Source organism: Centropristis striata, chromosome 10, assembly GCF_030273125.1.
Source record: "Centropristis striata isolate RG_2023a ecotype Rhode Island chromosome 10, C.striata_1.0, whole genome shotgun sequence".
NCBI lineage: Eukaryota > Metazoa > Chordata > Actinopteri > Perciformes > Serranidae > Centropristis > Centropristis striata.
Genome location: NC_081526.1, coordinates 35,198,012 through 35,220,018, shown reverse-complemented (window position 1 = coordinate 35,220,018; position 22,007 = coordinate 35,198,012). Strand labels below are relative to the sequence as shown.

Genomic DNA, 22,007 nt, shown 5'->3' with positions numbered 1-22,007 from the left:
GTTCTAACAGGCTGCACATGTTTCGTGATGCTCCCATCGCACAGGGAACAAAGAGGAGATCTATATGAATATACTGAGAGAGCGTGACGGGGAAACAGAGAGAGAGAGAGAGAGAGAGAGAGAGAGAGAGGAGCACGTGCCAATCAGGAGTACGGGGGCCTCCCCTCTGAGCGGAGAGGGATTCTGTTTTGCTCGTCAGGTTGCCCGGCAACTATGACGTCACTGAGTGGAGTGCACGACAAAGAGGAACACCGCGACAGAGACGGAGAGGCAGAGAGGAGCTCTGCGGTCACTACCAGCAGATATGCATCAGTCGGGACCTTATGTCCTCAGTGTGTCTGTCTGCTCCAACCACAAAACACATTTTTATTCACCACAGCTCTGCAGCATTTAAAGAAATACTTCAATAGTTTGAGAAATATGCCCGTAGGTTTTGTGTAATGAGAGCTGGAGGAGAAGATCAATACAGCTCTCAGATCTGTACCTTAAATAAAAAGGCTAAAAATAGAAGCTGGAGCCACAACACAGGGAACGGGGCAGATGTTGGGTCTGATCAGCCGTTTCAAACGTTATCACAAGATTTAAAGGGAGTTAAGAGTGTCTGCTTCACCTTCTAGCAGGTCGAGTATGTTGTTATCAGCCTATTCAATGGCCGCTGGCTGAAAATAAAGCAGTTACATTTACGTAAAAGGCTGCAGTTTCCTTACTATTATGCTACAAAACTACTTCTCAATTCATCCTTAAGTCCAACTAAATGTTTGTGTCAAATGTAAAGGAATGTCCTCAGGGCATTCCTGAGATGTCATGTTCATGAGAACAGGGACAGACACAAGGTCACAATACAATGATTTTGACCTTTAACCTAAATCTAATAACTTCATCCTCGAGTCCAAGTGGATGTTTGTGCCAATTTTCAGTTGACATTTGTGGCAAATTTGAAGAAATTCCCTTGAGGGGGTTCCTGAGATATCACGTCACAAGTATGGGAAAGCTGTCAGCTCACAGTGACTTTAAACTTTGACCTCCAAAATCTAATCAGTTCATCCTTGAGTCCAAGTTGACATTTGTGACAAATTTTAAGTAATTTTCTCGAGGCATTTCTGAGACCTCACGTAAACGAGAATGGAACAAACACAGGATCACAGTGACCGTAACCTTTAACCCAAAAACTTGAATCAATTCACCCTTGAGTCCAAGTGGATGTTTGTGCCAGTTTCAAGTTAAGTTCAGATCTGTACCTTAAATAAAAAGGCTAAAAATAGAAGCTGGAGCCACAACACAGGGAACTGGGCAGATGTTGGGTCTGATCAGCCGTTTCAAACGTTATCACAAGATTTAAAGGGAGTTATGAGTGTCTGCTGCACCTTCTAGCAGGTCGAGTATGTTGTTATCAGACTATTTTAATGGCCGCTGGCTGAAAACAAAGCAGTTACATTGAGGTAACTCACAACAAAAACACTTCTCTAAGGTTAGGGTAAAAAAAACTTCCTGGTACGCTGTTACAAAACACAGTTCATAAAGTAAAATATATGCACATAAATGCCTCATATAACATCCTCAACTTTGATTTTCGCACTAGACACGAACTGTAGTCTCCCACCCATCCACCTCCTGTCCTCAGAGCAACTTATAGTGATTCATATTATATAAACTATTTTTTATTTATGTTTTATACGTCCAAATAATAAAGAAAAGTGTGTAGTATGCAAACACTAAACACAGCAGACAAAGCAAAAAGGTGTTACCTTAGTTTGAAAAGAAATACAATCTAAATATAGCCTAGCAGCTACAGCAGGTCAAATGTTTTCACACGATGGAATGGGTGTTATCAATAGCAGTCAACCTGTAAGAATGGGCAGTAGGTCCAGATGAGTGTTTCTTTACGATTTACACTACAAAACTACTTCTGTAAGGTTAGGGGAAAACATCTGGGTTAGACGTTATAAAAGATGGTTAAAAAAGTAAAAATATTTCCCGCATATCTCCCCCTTTCATTCTCAATATCTCTCCTGTCAATAAAGCTACAAAATGCCCAAAAAATATCTTTAAAAAGTAAAAATAAATGCATGTTAATGCCAAATGTTGCAAGGATGACATGAGCAACAGAAGTGATATAGTTATGTTGGTCATGTAAATACGTGAATGGCCTGATAATGATCTACTGGCCAACCAGCAGGTGGAGCTGGCTGCGACTCGGCCAAACTTATGGGATGATAACGGCTGAAAACATTTGAATCGGGTGAAGCGTTTGCACTTTAGATTTTTAAGCACAATTTAAAATTGTGATTCAAATCAAATCAAATCAAACTTTATTTACATAGCGCTTTTCATACATAGAAATGTAACACAAAGTGCTTTACAAAAAAAAGAATAAGAATTAAAAACAGACAATAAAATGACAAAACCCACCCCTCCCTCCCCCACATACACATCTGTATGTACACACACACGCACATAGACACGCACGCACACAAACACACACTCAGACTCACACACAGCACATATTGAATGACAGTGTAGAGACATGGCAAGGCACCGAGGATTGGTGTCAATCTTTGCATCTCTGCCAGAAAGTGAATACATTTATTTTTTTAAATATTACTAAGTATTCCTATAAGGCTTCTCTGCAGCTTTTACCTTAATGTCCTCAATAATAATAAGCAAGTGAAAAAACAGACCAAAAGTACAGTCGGTTGTCTGAGCCTCCTTCAGCTCTGCTGCCTCACTGCTGTGGTTTTAACAAGTGTCAGTGACTCACAGAGCCTCTTGGTGTGAAGAAAGAAAGAGAAAGAGAAAAAGAAGGGAGTTATTTACACCTCCACAGCACATTATGTTCATTAGAGTGATCCGGCTGCTTGAAAAATCTGTGGCAACAAAAAACGACAAGATGCTGTTTAAAAAAAGGGCAGTCGACTGACAAAACACTGAACTAATGAAAGAGATACAGTTCACATTTATAGTGTGCCTATGCAAACTGTTAATGTATTTAATTATGAAATTCTAATATGAAAGAGAGCTTAAAAGTACTGAATATATATTTATTGTAGAAACAAACAGATTGCTTGACTTAAACTTTAACCTGCAAAATATGTTAATCTTAAAGTTTAAGTGGAATTTTGGGTAATGCTTTATAATAAGGTCCTTAATAACCATTAATTAACAAGTAATAAGGCATTGTTCTTGCTTTAGATCCGGTAGTTGCAAAAAGCATAGTTAACTTATAGTTAAGCAATAATAGATAAGCAATAAAGTATATTTTAATATCAATAAGCAAACAAAATACGATTAATAAAGGCATGGCAAAGACATAATGGGTGGGTCATGGGTGTTTGCAATGCCATTATTAACACTTATATAAGCTTATAAACACACAATAATGTTAATAAGCATCTAGTAAGGACTTACAAGGGCCTTATTACTTGTTAATTAATGGTTATTACAAGGACCTTAATATAAAGTGTTACCGAATTTTGTGACAAATTTGAAGAAATGTCCTCAAAGTACTCATGAGATAACACGTTCACAAGAATAAGACAGACACAAGGTCTCAGTACCTCAGTGCATTTACCTTCAACCTCCAAAATCTAATCAGTTCATCTTTGAGTCAAGTGAATGTTTGTGACAAATTTGAAGAAATTCCCTTGAGGCACACCCGAGACATCGTGATCCCAAGAATGGGACAGACGCGGGGCCACAGTACAGTGACATTTGACCTATGACCCCCAAAACTTAATCAGTTCATCCTTGAGTCCAAGTAGATGCTTGTGACAAATTTAAAACAATTCCCTTGATCCGTTTCAGAGATATCACGTTTGTAAGAATGGGACAGATGTGAGGTCAGAATTACTTTAAACTTTGATCCCTGACCTTCAAAATCTACTCAGTACATCCTTCAGTCCAACTAGACATCCCTCAAGGTTTTTCTGAATTATTGCATTCACAAAAATGGGACATATGGAAAGTCACAGTGACCAATAACCTCCAAAATGTAATCAGTTCTTAACTCCAAATAGACATTTGATTTAAATTTGAAGAAATTCTCTCAAGGCATTCCTGAGATGTCATGTTCATGAGAACAGGGACAGACACAAGGTCACATTACAATGATTTTGACCTTTAACCTCCAAATCTAATAACTTCATCATTGAGTCCAAGTGGATGTTTGTGCCAGTTTGGAATGTATTAATATTATTATTATTAGATTTATCGATAATTGTGACAAATTTGAATAAACTCCCTTGAGGAGGTTTCTGAGATATCAAGGTCACACATATGGGACAGATTAAAAAGTCTACCTCCAAAATCAGTTCATCCTTGAGTCAAAGTTGGCATTTGTTTTAAATTTGAAGAAATTCTCTCGAGGTGTTCCTGATACAACATGTCGCGAGAATGGGACAGACAAAAGATCACAGTGACCTTAACCTTTTACCTCTAAACTCTAATCAATTCATTATTGACTCCAATTAAATTTTGACCTTTAACCTAAATCTAATAACTTCATCCTCAAAAAAAAGGCTTCTTCCTCTCTACAGAATATAAGTAATACTTAATGGCATTCTCAAGTGGATGTTTGTGCCAATTTTAAGTTGACATCTGTGACAAAGTTTAAGTAATTTCCTCTGGGCATCCCTGAAATATCGTGTGAGAAAAAACATTTCAGATTAACGCCTCTGTGGTCTGCAGAAATGTAAACATATGATTTCTTTGAAGAAATATATGACAAATAAATATGTTAACTTGTCCTCCGAATCCCTTTGACTAAACCAAAGACAGCAGGAAGCTGGAGGTGGACCGTTTAATTACCATTAAGTCCAGTCCAACGCACCGCTCCAGTCTGCTGTTGTTGTGTCTACACATTCACCACCACCGACACGTTCCAAGACATGAAGAGTGCGGAGCGAGCAGCACTGCCAAATTAGGACTCTGATGATGATTACAGTAATAACACTGAAGAGAAATGAAGTAAACAGAAACCTGGGTAACGCTTTATATTAAGGTCCTTGTAATAACCATTAATTAACAAGTAATAAGGCCCTTGTAAGTCCTTACAAGATGCTTATTAACATTATTGTGTGTTTATAAGCTTATATAAGTGTTAATAATGGCATTATAAACACCCATGACCCACCCATTATGTCTTTGCCATGCCATTATTAATCTTATTTTTTTTGCTTATTGATATTAAAATATACTTTATTGCTCATCTATTATAAGTTAACTATAAGTTAACTATGCTTTTTGCAACTACCGGATCTAAAGTGAGAACAATGCCTTATTACTTGTTAATTAACGGTTATTAAGGACCTTTTATAAAGCATTACTCAAAATTCCACTTAAACTTTAAGATTAACATATTTTGGAGGTTAAAGTTTAAGTCAAGCAATCTGTTTGTTTCTACAATAAATATATATTCAGTACTTTTAAGCTCTCTTTCATATTAGAATTTCATAACTGTATCTCTTTCATTAGTTCAGTGTTTTGTCAGTTGACTGCCCTTTTTTTTAAACAGCATCTTGTCGTTTTTTGTTGCCACAGATTTTTTATAAGTTAACTATAAGTTAACTATGCTTTTTGCAACTACCGGATCCAAAGCGAGAACAATGCCTTATTACTTGTTAATTAATGGTTATTAAGGACCTTATTATAAAGCGTTACCGAAACCTGATCCAGTCAAGTTCAAGCGTCAGAACCAGAAGCTCAAAAACTGGAAGCAAAGAACAGGATGCGTCTAACTGACATTCCCCCGCAGAGAGCTGAGCAGGATGCTGTGGGCTCGACGGGCCTCGCTACAGGAAGAGGGTGACAAAGTCCTGATAGCGCACTCACACACACACACACACACACACACACACGCTCAGTGTGGGCATGTCTGCTGCAGGAAGCCATTGGACTTTGTGACCATATGATTAAGTGGATTCCAGCAGCAGCTTTTCTGTGTCAAACATCAGTCATTTTCAGCACTGAGATAATCTTCATGATCCATGCACTTGCTAAATATAGACCTCTCGCTATAACTGGGTCGCTCGCTTACTGAGCAACTCTAGAAATCTAAAATTCAAGCTCCAGTTTGCACCTGCACTATGTGGCAGCAACTGAACTTGAAATGCATCAGATTTTTGGCGCAAGTTCTCCATCAAGATGTGTGTATTTTAAGACTAAAACTGTTGGATTACACCTCAAATCTGTGCTGACACTTGAGCTCAGCTGCACGTCACACTCCGGTAAAACCCTCTGGGCTTTAATCACACGTGTGAAACCAATCTTATATGGAAATGTTTATAAAGGGGAAGCGTACTTAGCCCGATTCACACCAAAAACAGAAAGCACCACCATTTGGACAAGCTGGAGGTTGAATCCTCTGAAATGTGCTGGAGTCGGAACATTAACGGAGTAACACAGAGGACCGGAGTACACTAATTGTCTCATGAGACGCCAGAGTGTTCACAATAACACAAGCTCTCCAAACGCCCCCTGGGTGCTACACAAAGACCTGAACACCAACACACAAGAGCTTTCTACTCAATACAAAGTGTTTGGCGTCACACATGCAGAACTCTTACTACTAATTATGTGTGTCCTGTGCATGATTGATTGATTTTTTTATTATTATTGTATCATGCAACAATAATAAACCCAGTACAGATCAGCCAATTTGGTTATCATCACACTATTGAATGGGTGTTAATTAACAGTTATCATCCCATCATCCCAGCCTCCAACCTAACCTACTACCTCAGCCGCTTCTCTACGCAAACCGCTATATAGCTACAAAAGAATGGAATGAACTCCCCCAACACATAAAGTCACTGAAAAATGGGACAATTACACAAAAACATTTTAAAACAACGCTGTTTTTATAATATCAAAAAGCTAAATCTGCTATTTTATAAGATAACAATTTTAAACAACTTTATTATATCAAAAAGCATTTTGAAGTTAGCAAAATCTCTTACGAGTGGCCAGTTGCACCGGTGCTACCATGACGGTAAGGTCGGTGCAACCTACTATTGCTAAATTTGCTATTTTATAATCACTGACAATTTTACAAAAACAGTTACACAAGTGGCCAGTTGCACCGGCGCTACCATCAAGGTAAGGTCGGCCCAACCAACCACTGAACGCTGTTTTATAATATCAAAAAAGCATTTTAAATTTAGCAAAAATTGCTATTTTAATAATATAACAAGACATTTTAATCTTACAAAAACATCTTTCCTACCCAGGTCTCTTCACGGACAGCCAGGTGAAATATAGCAATTCTGCTAAGCCTGTTTGTACAACCATCTTCTCATGTCTCATGTTGCAATGTTTAATGGCTCTGTACTGTCTGTCCTAAAATAAAATTCATTCATTCATTCATTCATTCATTCATTCATTCATCAGGCCACTAAGAGCCTACTCCACCTTCTAGTAGGTTTAGCAGGTTGTTATCAGCTCATTTAATGGGCTTAAACATATGTTATTGGAGGTGCCCTCTAGTGGCCGTAGAAATTAAGTACGACACAAATGTGGAAGTGACATTACTGGCATTTGTGTCCTATGTAAAAATTATATTTGAAGTAATTAACTTGAGTGCATTTCACATTTTTACGTAACCAACATAACTATGCCACTTCTGGCATTTACAGTGTCCTTCTAACTACTTTTTGCATTAACATACATTTATTTTACTTTTTTAACTGTCTTTTATAATGCAGAACCAGTAGTTTTGCAACCTAAAACAAAAAAGCAGACTTTTCACAACGGCAACTGTTACGTTTGTGTTGATCTCACTTTTTTTGAAAATGCTCCTATGACACGTATTTCAGGGTAGAAAAAAAAACAATATATGTGGTCGTATAGTTTTAGATGTCATCACCAAGACGCCAACAATGACGGGAAAGATTTGTATCTGAATCTGAACAAAACTGCAGCTTTTTCAGTACCGAAACCAAACAAACATGAAAATGAAATGCAACAAAACAGCGAGCGGCCATTGAATGAGCTGATAACAACCTGCTGCAGCTGCAGGAAGGTGAAGTAAACCCAAGACAGAACCAGAATAGTATCATATATTACAAATTAAACCAGGCAAATAAACCATCCTGGCGTTTTTCTTCCAAGCTTTAGAAACAAAAGTAGCCAACTTAAAGAAAGAAGGAAGGAAAGGTTCATCTTCTCAAATGTGCAAATAAAGACCTTGATACATTTTGCAAAAAAAAAAAGATTTCTGCAACCAGTTTTCTTCAAATCAAGCAAGTACATTCCTTCTCACTTTGATCATACTGCATGATAGATGCAAATAAAGAAATCTATTGGGAACTGTGCAATTTTCTCCAAAGGAAAACTTCTTATAAACCCTGTATTCAGTCATTTCCACAGTCTTATCACTTCACATTTTCATTAATTGACCCAGGAAACGCACTCATGTCTAAGAAATCTTACAAACCCCAAACTCTGTTCTGTAAAGTCTACTAGTTTACATTCTTTGAAACCACAAATCCCTGAGGCATGACGCTCCAGCGCACACAGTGTGAACATGTCGGCGTGTTTCCTGACATTAAAAGCGTTGCAGCTTGTGTCTGCTTTGCATTTTCCTGTGACCTATCTGTGTGTTTGTTTGTGTGTTTGCGCCTGAAATCCTCACTTCGCCATCATCATCACCGCCGCCTTCTGCGCATTCAGAACTCTCCTGTAGAATATGGAAATGAAGTAGCTGAAGAGCGTGTGGGCCGAGGTTTTTAAGTCTTTCACCCTTGAGACGAGGAGAGGGACGATTCTTCAGCATTAGTCACTGAAGCACTTCAATCAGCTGGATCCTATGGCAGGTTTCCTCCGCTTTGTTCACACAAATTAGCGCCTGTAAAGGCTCGTTAGGCTCTTTGTAGCTCTCAGGATGCTTAAGAAACGCTCACAGTGCTCGAACAATAAAGAAGGGCCATTAAGAGTCGTTATATGATGACAGAATGTCAAGCACGGAAGGATTCCAGTAAATTTGTAGTTTTGAGATCATAACTGCACACTGTGAGTTCATTTCTTGAGCAGAGTTGCAGACTGAAAAGGAGTGTGCATAAAGGGCTTAAAAAGTCAAACAGGGAGTCTCAAACACTGATTTCCCAGAAGGACGGCCCGAGCGCTGATGGACTTAGTGGATCAAAGTCTGGAAGTGGAAGTGGTCCTTTTTAAAACTCGCTCCCTTTAAATCTAACATTTTATCACATTGGAAAGTAGTTTGAGTACAAACCAGCTCTTCATCCAGCTCAGGAATATTAGTTACTGTGCAGTTTTTAGGACTCTACAGGCAGTCTGTCATGACTAATACAACATGTGGACGTGATAATTGTGTCTGGCCTTGATATCTCCTGTTGTGTCTCCATTTCCAGTTTGAACAGAGCAGGGAATTAATCGGATAATTCACAGCAAGCAAGAGGGTTTGTTGATCATATTTCTATCGCCCAATTTATGCAAATCCCATGTATTTTAAGGTAAAAACATGCAGTTTTTCTCCTGCAGTAAAATGTGTTATTTATACATCTGCATCATATTCTGCCTTCCACAAGCTCTCATGCAGTAAAAATGTTACTTTGTCCTCTTGCATGTGAATCTTTGTGCATCCTGGGGTCCCTTAACAGTCGGTGAGCTGCATAAATCGGGTATGACTGGAAAGCTGAGTCTCTTGTGGATTTAAGGAGCCCAAATGACCATTTTCAAAGGGGTCCCTTAACCTTTGACATCAAGATATCTGAATGAAAATGGGTCCTATGGCTGTCCACAAGTCTCCTCTTTGGAGTCATACCCACTTTCTGCTACTGTACGATTGAGTCCATGTGTGAATAGAGCAGGTTTTGTCCGAAGGAGGGTTTGTTGATCATTGTGGCGCAAACAGAAAGAAAACAATCATCTCAGAGTGAAGCAGAAAAACTATAAAAACAACAACAAACGATGCTGACCAAGTTTTGCACCAGCTACATTGACGATGGTGTTATCTGTATCATGTCCTGCCTTCTGCCCGCTCTACCCAGGCCCCACCCCTCATCTAAGAACATCAAGTATTTCCAGTCAGTGAGAACGTGTCTGACACAGTCACTGACCAAAGCTTAGATGAGAAAACGGTTGTGTTGCATGCTGTGTCCTTGTTGGATCGCAATCACTTTTTGATTGTATTAACTTTCTCTTTGCCTTAACCCAAACAATAAACCTACAAGACACCTCATACTGAATTAATAATATTTTTTTTTTTAAATAACAGCAGTTCAAGGTAAAAACGAGCAGTTATGCCTAATGTATGTGTATATTTCTGCATAAAGAGATCTGTCAGTTGCATAAATCGGGTATAACTGAAAAGCTGAGACTCTTGTGGATTCGATCAGCCCAATTTTATTTATGTGTGATGATGTTAGTCCCCATAGTAGCATTTTATTATTTTTAAAAAAGGCTATAGGTACTCATACTGTCTCCTCTTCACAGACATGCCCACTTTATGCTAATGGAATGTAGTTTAAGGTAAAAAGCACTTCGTTTTCTTCTCATGTATTAAAATGAAATGTGTTATTTTGTCCTCTCGTATGTGAAACTAATTAATAATAATTTTTTTTTAAATACAAACAAAAGACTGTGAAAATATTTATTTTGATAGTTTAAACCTGGGTATAAAATGTGTGTTATTTGAGAATAAAAAAGCTTTTAAAGTGTTTTGTGACAAATTACATCAGGGTTTCTTCAGTCCAACAAAATGCAAGTTAAAAAATACTCAAAAGTAATTGAATATTTCAATGCATTTAATTGCAATGCTGCCCATTTCTGTGTGGACTTAAGCCAAATGTATCTTTACCTGCCTCTTTGTTACCTGCACAACTTTGCCATTTCTACAAATAACTGCTGCAGTGCATGGTGTGAAATGTGAGCAGGATTCACACTTTTTTAGTTTTGCATTGTTCAATTGTTTCTAATACTTCCACGCCAGAAAAAAAGAGGTTCTCCTCATGCTGACAAAGAGCAGCGCGGTGTTCAGTGGGCAGTGGCACGGAGCTGAATAACGTACGCACCTCAGAGGGAATTAACAGTGACACTAAAGAGGAAGTGGCCTTTCCAAATTAAGAGCATTTGCTCAGAGAGAATCATTAAAAGGAACCACTCCTCACACAGAAAACATTTCTGCTGAAGTGATGGACGTCTTAATGTTTTCTACCGGATACGGTTTCCTTCTGTCTGATGTTTTTCACTGGGGGGCATCAAAGGGCAGCAGGAGGTCAAAGTTCAGGACAAATTTAGTGTCTAAAACTGTTTCACAGAGTGAACTATGGGCAGGCACGGTTAACCTCAGGGCTGCAGGCTGAGCTTCATCTTTAGCCATAAAAGGAGAGCTGCTGATCTCTTGTCAGGACTTGACGAGACACACAAACTGTCCACTAAATCACACACACACCATCCCTGCTCCTCGCCCTTGTTATCAGAGCTCACTGTTTCCACTTAGCCCCCTTTTTTATTTTTATTTTATGAAACACGATCTCCTCTGTGATCGTTTCTTTCCATTTCAGGAGAATGAATCATCTCAGTTTTCACCTCTGTTTTCGCAGCAAGTCAGATCTTCCTCAGCTCTGTTAGTCATCTGAAGTTCTGCCACACAGTTCTTTGCCTGCAGGTGCACGCTGCCGAGGTTACGAGGACAAGAGGAAGAAATCAAGCTGCAGCGAACACCTACTGAGCGCGCCCCGGATGCTCAAACTATCTGAGGAGGCCGAGCATTGATCTGCGATCAGCCGGGCTGCAGGCCGCAGCTTTCTGTTCTCTAACCTGCCGGGGACGAAGCCTCGCAAATACCAGGAGTAAATATAAGGCCTGGGTGTCATGGCAACTGGGGGATTGTGTGTAAAACGCAGAGGGGAATGGAAAGGCCAGCAGAGACACAACAACTGATTGCACTCTAGTTAAAGGGGAATGCCAACCTGTTTGATTTAGATGCTTTCTCTCACATATAAAGGCTCAATACAAACAACTCACTCCCAAAGCCTGAATCCATAAAAAACAAACTTTCAAATTATTAGTTTATTTAAAAGGGGACAGTGCAATTTCATAAAACACATGATTATACATGGTTAAAAAAGCCAGAGTTAGCCAGAAGGCTAGTTTTCATCTGTAGTCCCCTGGCCATGATGTAAAAAAGCAGAGAATTACGAAACAAAAAAACACACAAAAAACAAAAACAAACAAACAAAAAAATAAAAATAAAAATATGTACAATATACAAAATACATATACAAACACTTACGATACAATTAAGAAAAAATACAACATCACAACAAAACATTTTATCATATCATCAAAACAACACAACAGGCTTATCTTTCAGTGTTGGCAGCTGTAGGTGTTGATAAGCCACAATTTCAACTTTTTTGTGAAGGCCTTGTATGTTGTTAGCAGTTTAACCTCCTCAGGTACTGAGTTCCACACACTTGCATTCCTTACTGACCAGGCCGACTTACTGAAAGTGCTCCTGCAGAAGCTCACTTCTATAAGTTCCCACAGGTCTCCTCTTTACAGACATGCCCGATTTATGCTGATAACAGCAGTTCAAGGTAAAAAAACGAGCAGTTATGGCTTAATGTATGTGAATATTTCCGCATAAAGAGATCTGTCAGTTGCATAAATCGGGTATAACTGAAAAGCTGAGACTCTTGTGGATTCAATTAGCCCAATTTTATTCATGTGTGATGATGTTAGTCCCCATAGTAGCATTTTATTATTTTTTTAAAAAGGCTATAGGTACTCATACTGTCTCCTCTTCACAGACATGCCCACTTTATGGTAATGGCATGTAGTTTAAGGTAAAAAGCACTTAGTTTTCTTCTCATGCATTTAAATGAAATGTGTTATTTTGTCCTCTTGTATGTGAAACTTTGTGCATCCTGGGGTCCCTAAACAGTCTGTGAGCTGCATAAATCGGGTCTGTCTGGAAAGCTGGGACTGTGGATTCAATGAGCCCAATTTGTGATGTGATGTTAGTGAAAACTTGAGCTCATTGTATAAAATGAGCTGCTGTGACCTCTAGGATAATCACAGCCTCATGAAACTTTACAACCACAAACTAGAGACCTGGAGCATTCAGAGGACGGATGGCTGAGACACTAGATTCACAATAAGGGGCTTTCTCAGCAGGCAACACAACACAAGTGCTGCCGTACAATCACACAAAAGGTTGTACTACAAGTTTCTGAAACCAAATATCATCAGATTTTTCTCTGCTGTTGTAAAGGTCTTATTGTCTCAATGAGGTTCTGGAGGGATTTTTCAACATTTTTATCCATTCTTAAGGGGTTAAAAACGATCACATTTTGCACCAAATCCGTGTAACAAATAGAATCAACCGACAAATTGCTGCAACAACTTATGAAACATAATCGGGCATGAGAATGACCTTCATATACTTCAATCATAATGTTGTGATCCCCTATACACATTCACAATTTTAATCAATTAATGAATTGATTAGTTAACTCATTCTCATTACAGATTAATGAATAGGAAAACTGAGCTTCACCTCTTCAGGTTCCAGCCTTCACATGATGAACGCAGCTTCTCCCCCTGAACCTAATTTTTTTTTCTCCAAAACAATCACTCCCACTGCACACATGTTTGCAGAGGTGTTAAAGTGAAGCAGGATTTATGTTGCTGCTTCGCAACTGAATCTTTCCATTGGAAGACTTGTGCTGGGTAAACAGTTAAGTCTGATGTAGCTTCTGTCACCATGAGATGACTGTCAGAACCCTCCGGAGTCACGAGAACACATCATGTCTCTGCCGTCAGCTTCCCTCTAAAGTTCTGCCTTCAAACTCCATGACAGTTTGTGTTTTGATGATGATAGAACAAGTAAAACTGGAGATAAGGTCAAATATATTTAGTATAAAATATAGAACTTCTCCTCATTTTGTCTTTTTTAGTAATTCTGTGCCTTTTTTCGGTCATCTGGTGTCTTTTGTGTCCTTTTTGGGAAGTTTGTGTCTTTTTTTGGCCTTTTTTGGACATTTTATGTCTTTTTGGCTAATTGTGTATCTTTTTTGGTCATCAGGTGTCTTTTTGTTTCTTTTTTTTTAGTTAACCGGTATATTTTTTCTGTCTTTTTGGTAAGTTTGTGTCTTTTTGTGTCTTTTTTGGTCATCTGGTGTCTTTTTTTTTTTTTTTTTTTAATATTTTGTATATATATATATTATATATTATATTATATATATTATATTATATATTTTGTATATTTTTTTCTGTCTTTTTTGGTCATCTGGCGTCTTTTTGTTTCTTTTTTTTTAGTTTTCTGGTATATTTTTTTCTGTCTTTTTGGTAAGTTTGTGTGTTTTTGGTAAATTTGTGTCTTTTTTTGTCTTCTTTTGGTCATCTGGTGTCTATTTGTGTCTTTTTTTGGTAAGTTTGTTTCTTTTTTGGGTAAGTCAAAGTGAAATATAATGGTCAGGTCGTAAAGGTGAGGTTGTGCTGAAGAAAATGATTCTAACATGTTTTGGTGAATATTATTTAAATTTATATACAGACAGGATGAAAAGAAACGGACGGAAATTTTAAAGGGTTAATGCAGCTAAATTAAACTCTCATTGCATCTCCAGTAAACATTTGCTGCTCCTTTTTAATCACATTAAGTGGTAAAATCATGCAGCTACATGATGATTTTCTTTGCATTTAAGTAGTATCTTTGTATGGGATTTCATCCTCGTTTAGTTTTAGTTTTAGAAGTGGGCAGTAATTGGGTAGTTCCTTTTTTTTTTACGGTAAATTTAGTTCAAATCTGACATTGAGAACTAAGAATGTGAATAAGCGGATTTTAACCTGTGTGAGCTGAACTGTGAGCTTGTTTTTATGAAGCTGACCCAGCTGCTTTAACAAACACTGGATACACATCTGTGTCCGGTTTATTCTCCCTCACTTGTTTTTCCTCGTTATAAAACATGAACAACAGTGATGATGCACCAAACAATCCTCTTCATCTTTTGTGTGTTTTCTGTGTTCTAAATGTTAATCCAGTGAGTCAAAGTGAAAAACAATGATCAGGACAAATAGGCAGTGATGGAAGTAGTATTCAGATCCATGACTGCAGTTAAAGTACTAATACCACACTGTGCCATTACTCCACTACAAGTAAAAGTCCTGCATTAAAAAACTTAGTCAATTTTAGATACGTCAACGTAAGGAATCAATTAAATACAGTCTTGACAGAGGACTTGGGAAGCAATATCCTGAAGGTTTTTGTCTCAATTTATAAATCTGGGAGTGGAAAGAAACTAATACCTAGATTATACAAAGGTCTCCAGGACTTGGATTTGGTCATATCTTTGGATGGATGGGAAAAGATTTATAAATTACAATGGAAAACCACACCTTCACACAGCTGGCAAGACTTTGGATGGAAAAACATTGTGAGATTTTTTAGAAAGCCTGCTCAGAAGAGACATCAACGTAGTGGAACAAATTGTTGGAGGATGTGTGGTTCAAATGTGGCCAACCACTATCACTTATTTTGGGATTGTCCGAGACGTTCATCTTTCTGGCATGACATTCTTGGTTTTGTTTAGCTCTGTATGTGTGTAATGGTGCTGAAATGACTTTCTATGTTTCTCCCTGATAAAAATAAAATAAAAAACGTCGTAAAGCAAAAGTGCAAAAGGATCAAAATGCATTTAAAGTATCAAAAGTTAAAGTACTTGTTATGCAGAAAGGTTGTTAAATATATTCTAAATTCACTGATGCTTATAAAGTTTGAATAAAGTGTTTCTTCCCAAAACGTTATTAATCTCTTCCAAACATATCACGATGAAAATGAAACCATAAATAACAGATGATTGTGTCTGAAAACAAAATTATTTCAACTTTATGGGCGACCATGTGTAATACTGGAGATATGGGTAATTTTAACTGATGTAAAATGGAAATACAAGTCCCTCAAAATTGTACTAAAGTACAGTACTTGAGTTAATATACTTAGCTACTTTCCAACACTGCATACGGTACCTAAATAACAGTGGTGGAAGAAGTATTCAGGTCCTTTACTGCAGTAAAAGTACTAATATTACTCTGTGAAATTACTCCACTACAAGTAAAAGTCCTGCATTCAAAACTTACTGAAGTAAAAGTACAAAAGCATCACCATCAAAATGTACTTTAAGTATCAAAAGTAAAAGTATTCACTATACAGAATGGACCCACTCAGATTGTTTTATATGTTACAAATATATTATTAGATTATTAATATTAATGCATTTATTAATGACGTCAAGGTGGGGCTCATTGAACTACTTAATGCACTGTTATTTGGTTTGATTTATAAACCTGTGTAATCATTTTAGATTCATCTTGACCTGAAAAGTAACTAAAGCTGTCAGATAAATGTCATAAAAGTATAAAGGTACAGAAAATGGAAATAGTCAAGTAAAGCAGCTATTCTCAACCTTGGGGTCGGGACCCCAATTGGGGTCGCGAGATGATTCCTGGGGGTCGCCAAATCATTTTGGAAGTCAGCTCTGTCTCCACTGTGTTAAAGTGTTCATGTGTTTTAGTCTTTTTGGTCACTTAATGTCTTTTTTTTGGTCATTTTGTGTCTTTTTTTTTAGTAATTTTGTGTCTTTTTTGGTCATTTTGTGTCTTTTTTGGTCATTTTGTTTCTTTTTTAGGGTGATCTGAACTGTGTGTGTGAGATTGTGTTCAGTGAGTGGGGTCACGGACAACATGCATGTTAAATTGGGGGTCGCGACTCAAAAAGGTTGAGAACTACTGAAGTAAAGTACCTCAAAATTGTACTTAAGTACAGTACTTGAGGAAACATTTCACCACTGCATAAAGGCTGTGCTGAAGGAAAATGATACCAACATTACATGGTAAAAATAATTTAAAGTTTTTATACAGACAGAATGAAAAGAAGGCAAAAACGGGGGTGTTAAACAAGGGTTAACTGAAATAATTTGGAAGGTTTCCAGGATTCAGGGACCTAAACGCCGTCACAAACACTCTGCGCCGGACTTTACATTCCACTGAAGGCATGTCATATAATGTCACTGCAGCCTGTCATAGTGACACAAACAAGAGCTGCTGGGCTCTGCAGCAGACATTGGATCAGAGCGTCTGGAGCTGCTGCAGCTACTGAACGGCCTGTAGTCAGATTCTGGCCCGAACTGATCCCGTTACTGAAAGATAGAGTTGTTTTATCACTTAAAGCTGCCAGACTTATGAATTCTATCCGTCAGCTCCAAAAAGTTTCCAGTAAGCTTCCAATTAAAGCAGAGAATTCGGCTGGAAAGTGTCTTGTTAAGTCTTTACAGCAGAAACAGAGTCAATTAGGGAGCCTGTGTGTTGTCATGAGATGTCACGTTACACCATAATTCTGCCAGAAAACAAATTTAAAAAAAGAAGTGCTAATAGTCTTCTTCCTGTGGTCCCAAACTGACGGCTTTGAAGACACTGACGGGAGCGTGTGAGCGGCGGAGAGAAGGAGCCGCTACTGAGCCGAATATTTTTAGAAATTATCAAACAGCTGAGTCCAGAACTTCATGCTGACGATGTCCAACATGATGAAACTGAATCAGAGAGAACAGCAGACATCAGGAGGTTGTGTTTCCGGATAATGGCTTCATTAAAAAGCATGAGTTCTGTTTTTTTTTGGGGTCATTCAGTCAATAATTCAGATAATTTTGTACCGATTTTTAAAGATCTAACTCACTATGTTGCCATTTCCTTTTATATCATATGTATTACGGATTAATGAGGAGGAAAACTCGACACATAATATCTACTGTTGACCTGCCGTCTCCACCTAAAGACCTCCTGTACCTGAACTAAAAAGACAACCAAACTACATCCAAAAGTCTCAAATGTTGGAATCAGAGAATGTATTTTGTCCCATTTTTCTCCAAAACGATCACACCCACTGCACAGACGTTTGTAGAGGTGTTTTCTTTTCTTTTCTACATATCGATAGTTTGAAAACAACGTGAAATTAGAAACAATTACCAGCTGCATCTGTGAATCAACGTAGATAAAATAAAGAAAATATCCACAGGTTTCCTTTTTACAGACATGCCCAATTTATGCTGATAACATGCACTTTAAGGTTAAAAAAACAGGCAGTTTTGCCCTTTGTATGAGAATATTTCTGCAGAAATGGGTCTGTGAGATGCATAAATCGGGTATAACTGGAAAGCTGAGAGTCTTGTGGATTTAATCAGCCCAATTTTATTCATGTGTGATGATGTTAGTCTCCATAATAGCTTTTTTTTTTTTTTTAAAAGGTTCTATAGGTACCCATACTGTCTCCTCTTTACAGAAATGCCCAATTTATGCTGATTTTTGGCCTATTGTATGTGAATTTTTCAGCATAAAAGGGTCTGTAAGCTGCATAAATCAGTTATAACTGAAAAGCTGAGGCTTTTGTTGATTCAATTAGCCTAATTAGCATTTCTTCATTTTTAAAAAGGTTCTATAGGTACCCATACTGTCTCCTCTTTACAGACATGCCCACTTTATGCTAATTGCGTGTAGTTTAAGGCAAAGAGCACATACATCATAAAGAATGTTGACAAAAATACTCAGGATACCATCTTCCTTTCTCATGTTTACAGAGGTCAGAAAGGCTCATGTTCCTGTTGATTTACATACAAATGTAAAGTTCTTTGTGCAGCAGGTGGAGGCGCCCCCTGCTGGACGTTAGTCACTTCTGCATTAGTTTCACCGTTCACGCTGCGGGCACATACAAGTTCAGACTTTCAACTTCTGACTTTGAGTGTAAATTAAACACACCATACGGCGTTACAGTAAGAATGGGTTAGACCCGCCTTCAAAATAAAAGCAAACACATGTAGCTTTCAAAATAAGAGCACATGGATGTGTTAGCAGAGTTAGCAGAGAATTTACAAGAAGACTGTCAAAATAAAATGCTTTCAATAAAACATAGAAGAACCCTTATTCTCTTTTACAATAATTATCTAAAATATGCAATGATTAAGATGGAATAGTGGCATTAGAATGTGCGAGAGGCACCAAATTTAGGCTTTTAGGGCAAAAATGTTCTCCGGGGGAGCATGCCCCTGGACCCCCCTACTTTGTTTGGGTCCCCCCATCATAGCCTCAGAAAATCTTGGGGGAAACACTGGTCCTAAAGGCTTGACAGACTGTACAGACAAGAAATTGCCCAGCAGTATGTTCAGGGTGATGAAAGGAGGAGAGATGTTTTTGGGTTCTTTATTGAGTCAGCTTCAAGTCAGTAAATTTGTTTGGTTGCACTGAGAATTTCATGCACAGACTTCCATTTATTTATGTTAATATGTTGGTTGTTGTTTACACTATAGTTTATTTAAAAATGTTTAAATAAAACACTGGGTTAGGATTAGGGCATGGGGTGGAAAAATAACTCATTGAGTTGAAATCACTTGCTGACGGCTTTGTCCCCCACAGTTCAAAAATCCTATCTGCGCCCCGGCCCACCAGAGAGACTGTGACATGTAACGTGTGCAAAGATAAAATCTCAAGGGGAGGCACGAGTGTTGCTCATTTTAACACAAGCAATTTAATTAAACACCTGAAGACGCGTCATTCTAAAGAGCACAACAAATTTTCTAAAACAAAAGGGAAAAAGAAGGACGAGCCAAAGCTGCAAACTCTGGAAGATGCCTTCTAGCGACGAGAAAAATAAAGAAAATAAAACATTGAACTCCTTCACATTTTCTTTAAAGTTTAATCTCACTTAGTTCGTTTTACCATCGACAGGAAGTCTCTTTTTGTGCTTTCAAAATAAAGGCGTTCATTATAAAAAAAAACAGGCTTTTGCACAGTACTGTATATCTTTTATTTTGCGCATGTATGCATGCAGATTAATTGATGGTTAACGTTATGGATGCTGAGTGGGCATGTTTCTTCCAAACACCCATTCCTACGATTGACAAATTTTTTTTCTCGATCAGGGTACAAATAAGGAATGAGTGTATGTATTAATCACCTTTAATGCAATGAGTCCTGATCTCCTGCTCGTTCAAACTGTCTGACATGTTTATTTTATTTTTTCCTCTCTCAGTTACAACATTACTGTTTGTGTGGATTTTTCAGCCTTTTTTTGGGACCTGGAAGTAAAATCCTGTGAGCTACCATCAGCGCTCTCAGTCACCTGTGAGGGGAACTGCGCTGCCAGCAGCTGCTGATTCAGTCTGTGACAACAATGACTCCCAGAACATGAAGGATTCATGCAGAAAACATCTCCATTATTGAATTTATAGTCATTCACTGGCAGGGCTTTTTATTCCTGCAGATGATTTGTTTTACAGCATTTCTTCTCTGAAGCAGGAGTTGCAAAAAAAGGGGCAGCAGCACGTCTCGTAATCAGGGTTATCTTCTATTGGGGTCAGCGCGGAAATGATTCAAGGAATCAGTTTGAGTGGGTCTGTGCATGCTCTCATCCTAATCACACAGATCCATGTTCAGACAGGCCGATTGTTCACCTCTTAATCCATGTGATGAATTACTGTCTGACGGCACACGGATCATCATCAGGAGGCTTTCAGCAGCAGCTCCTCAGACCTGCACTGACCCAGCAGCCGGCCTCACACACACACACACACACACACACACATATATATATTGTACACACAAGTGCTTATATCTGTCATGAGAACGTGAGCTGCATATCTAAATTCACCCTCCATCCATCCTCTGTGTGATCCTCTCTGCTCTGCTCATTATTCTCACAGTGGAGACTCGGAGAAAGAGATTCCCTTATGTTTGTCACCGACCGAGTGGATGCTGTCAAGGAATAAATAGCCACGGCGGTCGGTGACGGCTTGATGAGATGTAATTAGGCGTGCCGGCTGCAGATTAATCACGAGAAAGTCAGACGTCTCGTGCAAAAAGCAGCAACTCTCAGAGGCTCCAGACCAGAAGGGAGTGACGAGGAGAACTCAAACAGCAACACAGACTCATTGGAATTATAGTGCAACACACATATCAGGCACAAGATTTAAATAATAATCTGAAATTTACATGCAATTATTGTGTTAGTAGAGGAATATTTCTGCAGGAAGAGTTGTGCCCTTCTGCTGTAACTCCCTGACAAAGGTCACCCTGCTGGTGAAACGTGTCACACAATATCTGTAGTTTCCTTTCATTAATCTTGCAGGAAAACAACAAGCCTTTTTGTTGATTATTTTCATCTCAGAAAAGAGTGAGACGGTTTGTTTTAGACCCGAACACACAGCCGCCTCCTCAACCACAACACAAGTTGTGCAAAAAACAAAAACACCCATAAAACAGCAGAAAGCTTTCTCAGCATGTCAAGCTTCAGATTCAGCAAATAGAAAATAAATCAATTTTTAAAAAAAGTTGGAGGGAGTAAAAAAAGGCACAATTGGAAGGGAAATGAGGCCAGCAAGAAGAGGAAGGAGAAGGAATTCTGCAAGAAGAGAGAAAGAGAAACAGACACTGAAGATGATTGAGGAGAGAGTAAGCCTACCTCTGCTGCTGGCTGTTGCCACTAACAGTCCCTCTAACATCCCTGTGTCGCTGAGCTGGAGCTGTAGACGGGCGGCGAGCTGAAGGACTTGGACCTGGACCTGGACCTGGACCGGAGGCTAGGCTGCCGTCTGAGTCGTACTCTCGCTCACACAAACACTCGGCTACACGCAGCAACTCGACAGCTACATCCCTCCCATCCACCCTGAATTAATTAAGGCTTTTTTCTCCCTGTGTTGCCCTCCCTCTCCTCTCGGCTCTTCTCTCCCTCTGCCTCTCTCTCTCTCTGAGGCTCATATGCGCATGGTTAAAGCCCTCGCTCTCTCTCTCTCTCTCTCTCTCCTTCCCCCTGTGTGCAGCTTCCTCTTCCCTCTTTCTGTCTCACTGATCAACAGCTGCGAGTGGGTCGTCTTTTCCTCCTCCATTCACCCTTCTGCAGCACAAATCTGTCCTTCCTCTCTTTGTCTTCTCTCTACAAAGAAAAACAAGCAGTGAACGGGAAAATTAACTCCACAGATTCTTTATTACAGCCTTTTACAGAACCAAAA

At 38.7% G+C, this 22,007-nt stretch overlaps 1 protein-coding gene across 1 annotated transcript in view; it reads right to left on the bottom strand.

Annotated features, from left to right (window-relative positions):
* The window catches only part of LOC131978859 (diacylglycerol kinase beta), a 142,577-nt gene extending 120,909 nt beyond the window's left edge, over nucleotides 1-21,668 (bottom strand). The window contains exon 1 of the mRNA XM_059342659.1: nucleotides 21,461-21,668. The gene's annotated coding sequence lies outside the window, so the exon portion shown is untranslated. The remainder of the gene's footprint in view (nucleotides 1-21,460) is intronic.
* Between the last annotated feature and the right edge of the window lie 339 nt (nucleotides 21,669-22,007).